The sequence below is a fragment of the Molossus molossus genome, unplaced genomic scaffold (genome assembly GCF_014108415.1).
Source record: "Molossus molossus isolate mMolMol1 unplaced genomic scaffold, mMolMol1.p scaffold_m16_p_12, whole genome shotgun sequence".
NCBI classification, from domain to species: Eukaryota; Metazoa; Chordata; class Mammalia; order Chiroptera; family Molossidae; genus Molossus; species Molossus molossus.
Window position 1 is genome coordinate 79,743,313 of NW_023425347.1, and position 10,292 is coordinate 79,753,604.

At 38.2% G+C, this 10,292-nt stretch overlaps 1 pseudogene; it reads right to left on the reverse strand.

Moving 5' to 3' along the window:
- Nucleotides 1-1,479: 1,479 nt before the first annotated feature.
- Nucleotides 1,480-2,257, reverse strand: LOC118626799 (annotated as a pseudogene).
- Nucleotides 2,258-10,292: the final 8,035 nt, after the last annotated feature.

Sequence of the window (10,292 nt, forward strand, 5' to 3'; positions counted from 1 at the left end):
TAGAGTGAAACAAACAGCCAAATGTTATGCAGTTTGTGAAAACCTTAACGAAAGCAGACTGAAAGAGATTATGGGCATGCTGGCTTCCACACTGGAAGTCCATGTCACCTGGAAATACTCAGTTGGCCCAAAGAGCTAAGTCTTTTGTCTTTTCCTTGACCTCTCACCAGGTGCCCACAGCCAAGTCTTACAGGACGGCAACATGATGGTTAATTTTATGTCAACTTGACTAGACCATGATGCCCAGATATTTGGTCAGATGATATTCTGGATATTTCTTTGAGAGTGTTTTTAATGAGATTAAATCGGTGGACTATGAGTAAGAAGATTGTCCTCCATAATTTGGGTGGACTTCATTCAACCAGTTGAAAATCTTAATAGAACTAAGACTGACATCCCCTCACCAGGCCCTAAGGAAGAAGAAATTTTGCCAGTTGATAGCCTTGAACTACAACATTGGGTCTTCCTTGAACTCTGGCATGCTGATCCACCCTGCAGATTTTGGACTTGCCAGCCTCCATAATCCTTAAATTATATTTCTCTCTCTCTGGAGAGGGGGAGAGAGAGAGAGAGAGAGATCTATAGATATCAATATCTATCTATCTCTAAATACACACACACACACACACTTTATTGGTTCTCTTTCTCTGGAGAGCTCTAATACAGGTAACGAGCAGCCAGTGATTACTTTTCCAAAGGAAGAAACAGGCACTATCATTTTTGCCCTGGCCAGGTGATTTTGTTGATTGGAGTGTCCTCCCATACATCAGAAGGCTGCAGGTTTGATTTCCAGTCAGGGCACATAGCTGGGTTTCGGGTTTGCTCCCCAGGCGGCGCATGTATGGGAAGCAACTGATCAGTAATTCTCTCTCCCCCCATTCCCCTCCCTCTAAAAATCAATTAAAACATACTCTCAGATGAGAATTAAAAAAAAAAAAAAGATACAGGCACTGTCATTTTTAAGCCGAACTCTTTGCTGATAACTTGCAGGCAATAACATATTTCTTAAAGAAAATTTAAAACACAGACAAGCCCTTACCAGTTTTGCTCAGTGGTTAGAGCGTCGGCCTGCAGTCCAGAGAGACCTGGGTTCAGTTCCCGCTAAGGGCATGTACCTCGGTTGCAGTTTGTCCCCAGGCCTGATTGTGTCATGCGGGAGGCAGCCACTCTGAGTGTCCCTTTCACATCGATGTTTCTCTCTCTCTCTCTCTTCCTCTCTCTCCCTCCCACCCTACCTGAACAAAAAAGGTGGAAAAATGTCCTCGGATGAGGATTAAAAAAACCAGACAAACAAAAGAGGAAGAAAATTAAAAACCAATACATTGCCCAAAGTAGATGATCATTGTCAAATTTCTTGTTGCTTTTTATATCTTTCATATTTATGTCTAACTTTTTTCACTTGCTATAGCATAAACATATTACCATGCTGATAAAGATTAACCAACAACATTTTTATGGCTTCATATATTTCATGTGTGGCTATAGCATATATTTTTCCGGGTAACCCCTCCTTTTTCTTTTTTGGTTGTCAAATGATCTAGAATTAAAATATTTTCCTTTGTGGTTCTTAACTATTTGGACTTCCACTGCACCACTGTTGATGTCATCTATGATGTCACGAGAGTGGCAGCCATCAACATTGCAGCCCACAGACTAGGCAGTCCCCAGGATCACTTTAATGGTTCCAGAGAGTTCTCTAGCTAAAGATAGGTGCCCCATCTGTCGGACATTGTTAACAATCTAACCAAAAGTGATTTTCCCACTGTATTTAATGTTTTCTTGCTTCTTTTTCTCTCTTGGTGGTTCTTTGAAGACTCTGATGATCAGGGCAGAGGCAGAAGATACAACCTCAATCTGGGCCTGTCTGCATGGTCCGTTTCACTGTAATCTTTTTTTAATTTATTGTTTTTTTAGAGAGAGGAGGGGAGAAAGAAAGAGAGAGAGAGAAACATCCACTTGTTGTTCCATTATTTATGCATTCATTGGTTGATTCTTGTATATGCTCTAACCAAGGATGGAACCCGAAACCTTGATATATGGGACAACACTCTAACCAACTGAGCCACCTGGCCAGGGCTCACAGTAATCTTTAGACCATTCCAATCACCAGTTGCTTTGGCAATATCATCACCAAACATTTTTGGAGACAGACCCAGGGGGCCAGTCTTGGATGCCAGGGCAGATGTGGCACCAACTTCCCCACCAGTACAGCTCAGGTGTACAACTTTGATTTGGTGGGGTCAAACTTTGGTGGCATGGTGGAGGTGGCTGGTATCAGATGAAACTACATTCAAGACAACCAAAGAAAGTTACACCTGCCTCCTCCAAGCCAAAAGCCAAGAAACCCTAGTTACCTTTTATAGGACATTTAGGTGTTCTCCAGTTTTTTGCTGTTAAAAATGTTATAATAAATAACATTACAGTAAATGTCCTTTTACACACAGCTTTGCAAACATCTTACATATTTCCTTAGGCTAAATTCCTAAATGTAGAATTGCTGAGTCAAAGGTTTATGGCTTTTGATACATGCTGCCAGATTGCCTTCCAGAAAGATATCAGTTACACTTGCACCAACAGTGTCAGCTTCCTACAAGTTCCCAAACTAGGTACTACATTTAAAAAAATAATTAAATATAACTTACATACAGAAAATTGTACAAACTATAACTACATAGCTCAATGTTTTTTAAAAATTTTTGTGAAGTACATATAAAATTTACTATTTTACCATTTTTAAGTGTACAGTTCATTAACATTAAGTACATTCACATTGTTCTACAACCAGCACCAGCATCCAGTTCAGGAATCATTTTCATCTTGTAAAACTATAAGTCTGTACCAAGTAAACGATAACTCTCCATAGTTTAATGAATTTTTAAAACATAAACCCAGCTCCCAGATCAATAAATAAAATATTACCAACTTCCCTAAAGCTCCCCTAAGTATCTCCTTCTAGTAACTAAAGCCACATACAAGGGAATGAATTCCAGCTGGATTTTGTTTATAGCAATGCCAATTTGATAAAATAATAGTATTTCACTGTTAACTTCTTTGAATTATTTAAGGAGGCTGAACTCTTTAAAATATGGATCTTGACCATTTGCATTTCTTGTTTAGGAATGTTAAACGTTATTCAACCTTCAAAAACCCAGTGAGAGTCCATCCAGTGTGGCTCAGTGCTTGAGCGTCGACCCATGCACCAGGAGGTAGCAGATTCAATTCCCGACAGGGCACATGCCCAGGTTGTGCACCAAGTCCCCAGTGGGGGAATACAGGAGGCAGCCAATCGATGTTCTCTCTCGTCAATGTTTCTATCTCTCTCTCCCTCTCACTGTAAAATCAATAAGGAAAAAAAAAAAACAACAATGAGAAAAAATCAACAGAACCAATAGTTGGTTCTTTGAAAAAAATCAAAATTGACAAAACTTTAGCTAGATTGACTAAGGAAATAAGAGAGAAGACTCAAATAAGTAAAATCAAAAATAAAAATGGGACCATTACTACCAATTCTACACAAATAAAAAAGATTGTAAGTGATTTCTATGAGCAATTATATGCCAAAAAATTGAATAACCTACATGAAATAGACAAATTCCTAAAGATACATAACCTACCAACATTGAATAATGAAAACAGAAAATCTGCAGAAACCTAACTGGCAAAGAGATTGAATCAGTAATATAAACCTTCCGACAAATAAAGGCCCAGGACAAGATGTTCATTGACGAATTCTACCAAACATTTACATCCTTGACATCAATCCTGCTTGAACTCTTACAAAACTTGAAGGGAATACCTTCTAACTCTTTCTAAAAGGTCAACATTATGCTTATATCAAAGCCAGACAAATAAACGACAAGAAAAGAAAACTGTAGACCAGTATCCCTTATGAATATCAAAGCAAATGTTCTCAACAAAATACTAGCAAACCAAATTCAGCAGCATATTAAAAGGATTATTTATATAACCAAGTGGGATTTATTCCTAGAATTCAAGGATGGGTCAACATATGAAAATCAATTAAATGTAATATTAACAGAATTAAGGGGAAAAAACACATCTCAATTGATGCAGAAAATTTTTTTTAGAAAACAGCCTACCTTTTCATAATAAAAACAATGAACAAAATAGGAATAGGACACTATCTCAACATAATAAAGGCCACATATAGAAACCCACAGCAAATATCATACTTAATAATGAAAGACTGAAAACTTTTCCTCTAAGATCAGAAAGAAGGCAAGGATGCCCACTTTCACCACTTACCTACAAAATAGTAATGGATATTCTAGACAGAGTAATTAGGCAAGAAAAGAAATAAAAGACATTTACATTAGAAAGGAAGTAGTAAAAATTTCTCTGCTTACAGATGATATGATCTTATTTGTAGAAGACCCTAAAACTGTTAGAACAAATAAATTAATTCAGCAAAATAGCAGGATACAGTGTCAACACACAAAAGTCAGTAATCAGTTACATTTCTACACACTATAAACAATATCAAAATCCTGATGAGGTTCTTTGCAGAGCTAGACTAACCAATCCAAAAATTCATATAGAATCTCAAGGGACCCTGAATAGCCAAAACTCCTGAAAAAGAAGAGCAAAGCTGGAGGACTCAGACTTCCTGGTTATAAAACTTCTTACCAAGCTAGAGTAATCTAAACAGTGTGGTATTAGCATAAAGACAAACATATAGACCAGTGGAATAGAGTAGAACATACAGAAAAACCCCTTGCATATATGGTTAAATGATTTTGACAAGACTGTTCCAAGCAGAAAAGAATAATCTTTTCAACAAATGGTGTCAGGAAAACTGATATCCACATGCAAAAGAATGAAGTTGGACCTTACCTTATACCTTATACAAAAATTACGTCAAGCCCTAGTTGGTTTTGCTCAGTGATTAGAGCATCGACCAGTGGATTAAAGGGTCATGGGTTTGATTCCTGGTCAAGGGCATGTACCTGGGTGGCAGGTTCGATCCCCGGCAACCAATCAATGTGTCTCTCTCATATTGATATTTCTCTCTCTCTCCCTCCCTCCCTCTCCTCCTTTCATCTATTTAAAAATTAATGGAGCCCTGGTCAGTTTGGCTTAGCAGTTAGAGCATCGGCCCACTGACCAGAGAGTCCTGGGGGGAGAGAGAGAGAGAAAGAGAGAGAGAGAGAGAGAGAGAGAGAGAGAGAGAGAGAGAGACATCAATGTGAAAGGGACACATAGAGTGGTTGCCACCCACACAACCCAACCAGGGCCGGGGACAACCTGCAACCGAGGTACATGCCCTTAGCGGAAACCGAACCCGGGTCTCTCTCGACCACAGGCCAATGATAAGATATCACTTCACACACTTTAGGATGGCTATTATAAAAGAAAAACAAATCGAAGAAAAACTGGAAATAACAAGTGTTGGTGAGAATGTGGAGAAATTAGAATCCATGTGCATTGCTGGTGGGAAGGTAAATGGTGCACCCACTGTGGAAAATGGTATGGCAATTTTTCAAAAAGTTGAACATAGAATTACTTTATGAATCAGCATAACTACTTCTGTGTATATACCCAAAATAAGTGAAAGCAGAGGTTTGAACAAATATTTGTGTACACGTGTGTATAGCAACATTATTCATAATAGCCAAAAGGTGAATGCAACTCAAGTGTCCATCAACAGATGAATGGATAAACAAATTGTGATATATCCATAAAATGCAATATTATTCTACCTTTAAAAATAAAGGAATTTTTGCCCTGACCGATGTGGCTCAGTTGGTTGGGTGTCGTCCTGTACACCACAATGTTGCTGGTTCAATTTCCCAGTCAGCGCACATGCCCAGGTTTCAGGCTCGATCCCTGGTGGGGGCCATGCAGGAGACAGCCAATTCAATGTAAACTCTCACATCAATGTCTCTCTCTCTCTCTCTCTCTCTCTCTCTCTCTCTCTCAAAATCAATTTTAAAATCTTTTAAAAAATGAATAAGGAAATTTTGACACATGGTACAACATGGATAAACCTCGAATAATCAGGCTATATGAAATAAACCAGTCACAAAAAAGACAAATATTGTATGATTCTACTTATATAAGTAGCTAGAGTAGTCCAGGGCACAGAAACAGGAAGCAGAAGCATTATTGTCAGGTTCTTTGAAGAGGGGAATGGATATGTAGTGTTAAATGAGTACAAAGTTTCCGTTGCTAAGGTGAAAAAATTATGGAAATGGATGATGGTGATGGTTGTGCAACAATAAATTTACTTAATGTATAGAACTGTACACTTAAAAATGGTTAAAATAGTCTGGCCGGTGTGGCTCAGTGGATTGAGCATTGTCTCATGGACAGAGAGGTCCTAGTTCAATTCCTGGTCAGGGCACATGCCCAGGTTGTGGGCTTGATCTCCAGTGAGGGACATGCAGGAGGCAGCCAGTTGATTTATCACTCACATTGATGTTTCTATCTCTCTCTCCCTTCCTCTCTCTCTAAAAATCAATATACACATATTTTAATTAAAAAAAGGGTTAAAATAGTAAATTTGTTATGTACATTTTACCACAATAAAATAAGGTAAATAACTTTCCCATTTTATAAATTTAAAAAATTAAGGTCTATCAAGATTATGTGACTTTACACAGCTATGAAGTAAGAAATGGGATTCAGCCCTGGCCAGTTTGGGTCAGTGGTTGGAATGTCGGCCTGCAGACCAGAGAGTCCTGGGTTCAGTTCCCGCTAAGGGCACGTACCAAAAAAAAAGAAATGGAATACAGATCCATGAATCCAGAAGGTACCCTCATGCCCCCTTCCAGTCAATCCCCATTACCCTTTAGGCAATCATTATTCTGATTTCTATTACCATAGATTCGTTTTACCTGTTCTTCAACTTCATATAAATGGAATCATTCAGTTGTAGTCTTTTGTGTTTGAACTCTTTGGCCAACAGAATGTGTTTTTTTTTTATCCTCGTCTGAGGACATTTTTTCCATTTTTTTGTTCAGATAGAGTAGGAAGGAGAGAGAGAGAGAGAGAGAAACATCAATGTGAAAGGAACACATCGAGCGGCTGCCACCCACATGACCCAACCAGGGCCAGGGACAAACTGCAACCGAGGTATGTGCCCTTAGCAGGAACTGAACCCGGGTCTCTCCAGACCACAGGCCAACACTCTAACCGCTGAGCCAAACCGGCCAGGGCAACAAAATGTTTTGATGTTCATTCACATTGTTGCTTGTATCAGTAGTTCATTCTTTTATTGCTGGGTAATAGTCCATTTTGTGAGTATGCCACAATTTTTTTATTCTTTCTCTCATTGATGGACATTTTGGTTGTTTTCAGTTGTTGGCTGTTATGAATAAAACTACTACTATAAATATTTTCTCAAGAGTCTTTTTATGGATATTTTTAAAATATTTTTTTATTGACTTTTAAAGAAAGAAGAAGGGAGAGGGGGAGAAGAGAGCGAGGGAAACATTGATCAGCTGCCTCCTGCACACCTCTTCCCTTCCCCCCACCAGGGATCAAACCAGCAACCTTTTGGTGCATGGGATGAAGCCCAACCAACTGAGCCACACCAGCCAGGGCTATAGATATATTTTAAGTTTTCTTCTCATGTGATTTGCTTCAGTCAGTGGGACAGTAGCAACCCTTGATGTAAGCAATTGAAAAAGTTCTTATGTGTTTTCTCTTCCTCTTGCTAATCTTGTTACTACCATAAGAATAAACACAGGCTAGCCTGCTGGAAAATGAGAGACCATGTGGAGTGGAGCCAAGTCATCCCAGCTGAGATCATTCTAGATTAGCCAACCCAGCAGGTGTTTATGGTTTCATGAACAAGTCCAAGTGAGATTAGCCTAGACCAGTCCAGGTCAACAGAACTGCCCAGGTAACCCATAGAGTCATGACAAATAATAAATGGAGGTTCCTTTAAGTCACTGAGTTTGGGGATGATTTGTTATACAGAATTATTGTGGCAATAGATAATGTGTACACATCTGTACCCGTTTTCTATTGCTGAATAACAAATCGTCAGAAATGCAGTGGATTAAAACAACACGAATTCATTATCTCATAGTTTTTGTGGGTCAGAAATCTGGTCTTGGGTTAGTTGGGTGTTATGTTCTGTTTTTATTAAGCTGAAATCAAAATGTCAGCCGGGACTTCAATTACATCTGAGGTTCAGGGGAGTCCTTTTCCAAGCTCACTGGTTATTGGCTAAATTCAATTCCTTCCAGTCATAGGACTGAGGTCCTCCTTTCCTAGAGGCGACCTACCATTTTATGCCACATGACCCTCTCTACTACATAACAGTTTGCTTTTTTAAGCCCTACAGTTGGGCATCTCAGGTGCTTCAGATTCCTGTGACTTCTGCCTTCTCTGACCTCTAGACCCTGTTTGAAAGAGCTCAGCTAACTAGGTCAGGCCCACCCAGGATCATCTCCCTTTTGATTACCTTAGAGTCAATGAATTAGGGACCTTATTACATCTCCAAAATGCCCTAATTTTTGCCAAGTAAGATAATCTAATCACAAGATTAAATCTCATCATATTTACAGGTCCACTTATCCCTTAAGGGGAGGGGATTTTATAGAGTGTATACACCAGAGGATGAAAATCTTGGGAGCCAACTTAGAATTCTGCCTACCACAATGTCTAAACCCAAGATACACAAACAATTTTTAAAGATTCAAAAATAGCCCAGCTGGTGTGGCTTACTGGTTGAATGTTGACCCATGCACTAAGAGGTTGCCAGTTTGATTCCCTGATCAGGGCACATGCCCAGGTTGTGGGCCCAGTCCCCAGTGGGAGACATGCAGGAGGTAGCCAGTTGATGTTCTCTTTCATCAATGTTTCTATCCCTCTCCTTCTCCCTTCCTCTCTCTAAAATCAATAAAGAAAAAATATTAAAAAATAAAATATTTATTAAGCAGTAAAAATAAATATTAAACAATAAAAATAGACTTATATAATATATAATGGCATGATTGTAATACTATATACTATATTACATATTATAATTATAATGGTATATAAATACATATAATATACTATATACTATATAATATGTAATATAATTATAATACACTATATTACATATAATATGCAATATGTATGTTATGATCATATATAATAGTATACTTAGTTATAATTTATATAGTTATAAATATACCATTATGTGGTATATTAGATGATAGACATAATATAATGTTATATAATATATAACATAAGTCATATTATATAACACATGTAGTGTATATGACGTAGTATACCATATTAACCTTCAAATAAACAGCTATTTGGAGGTTATTATCTATTGTTCATAACATGTAATTCAATTAATTTTTTTTTTTATTCCTCACCCAAGGATATTTTTCTATTCATTATCAGATAGAGTGGGAGGGAGCGGGAGGGAGAGAGAAAAACAAAGAGAAACATCAATGTGACAGAGCCACATCGATTGGTTGCCTCCTGCACAACCTGACTAGGGCTGGGGATGAACTACAACTGAGGCACATGCCTTTGACTGGAATCGAATCTGCGATTCATTGGTCTGTGGGCCAATGCTCTAACCACTGAGATAACTGGCCAGGGCTCAATTAATTTTTTTAAACTCATGAAAGGAATAAGAGAAGACTTGATGTGAGAGGTGGTTGGTGGAGGTGGAGCACAAGGATGTTACTCTTTTGTTGATCATTTTCACCAATTTTTCAATCTTTTATGGCCTTATGGTTAGCCTACACTTAAACTGAACTTAAAAATAAATTTTAGCCCTGGCTGGTTTGACTCAGTGGTTACAGCGTTGGCCCACAGACCAGAGAGTCCCAGGTTCGGTTCCCGCTAAGGGCACGTACCTCGGTTGCAGTTTGTCCCCAGTCCCTGTTGGGGTTGTGTGGGTGGCAGCCATTTGATGTGTCTCTCTTGCATCAATGTTTCTCTCTCTCTCTCCCTCCTGCTCTATCTAAAGATAAATGCAAAAAATGTCCTCAGGTGAGGATAAAAGAATGAGTAAATAAATAAATAAAATGAACAAATAAATTTTAGACATGGAAAAACACCTCTAGAGCAAAATAAAGGCTAAATATAAAAGCACTTCAAAAATGGAAACAATATATACACAAACTGACTGAAGGGTCATAGAAGTCACTTCATTTTTCTCACTTGGCCCATATATGCAAAACAAAAAACTTACGTTCATCTAAACCTAGAGTACAATTCAAATTTGTTCATATGATATTCTTTGACTAAATCTGTTTTGCCAGGAAAAGTGGTGTGTTTTGCCTAAAACTATAGTATTGAGTTATATTGTAAAA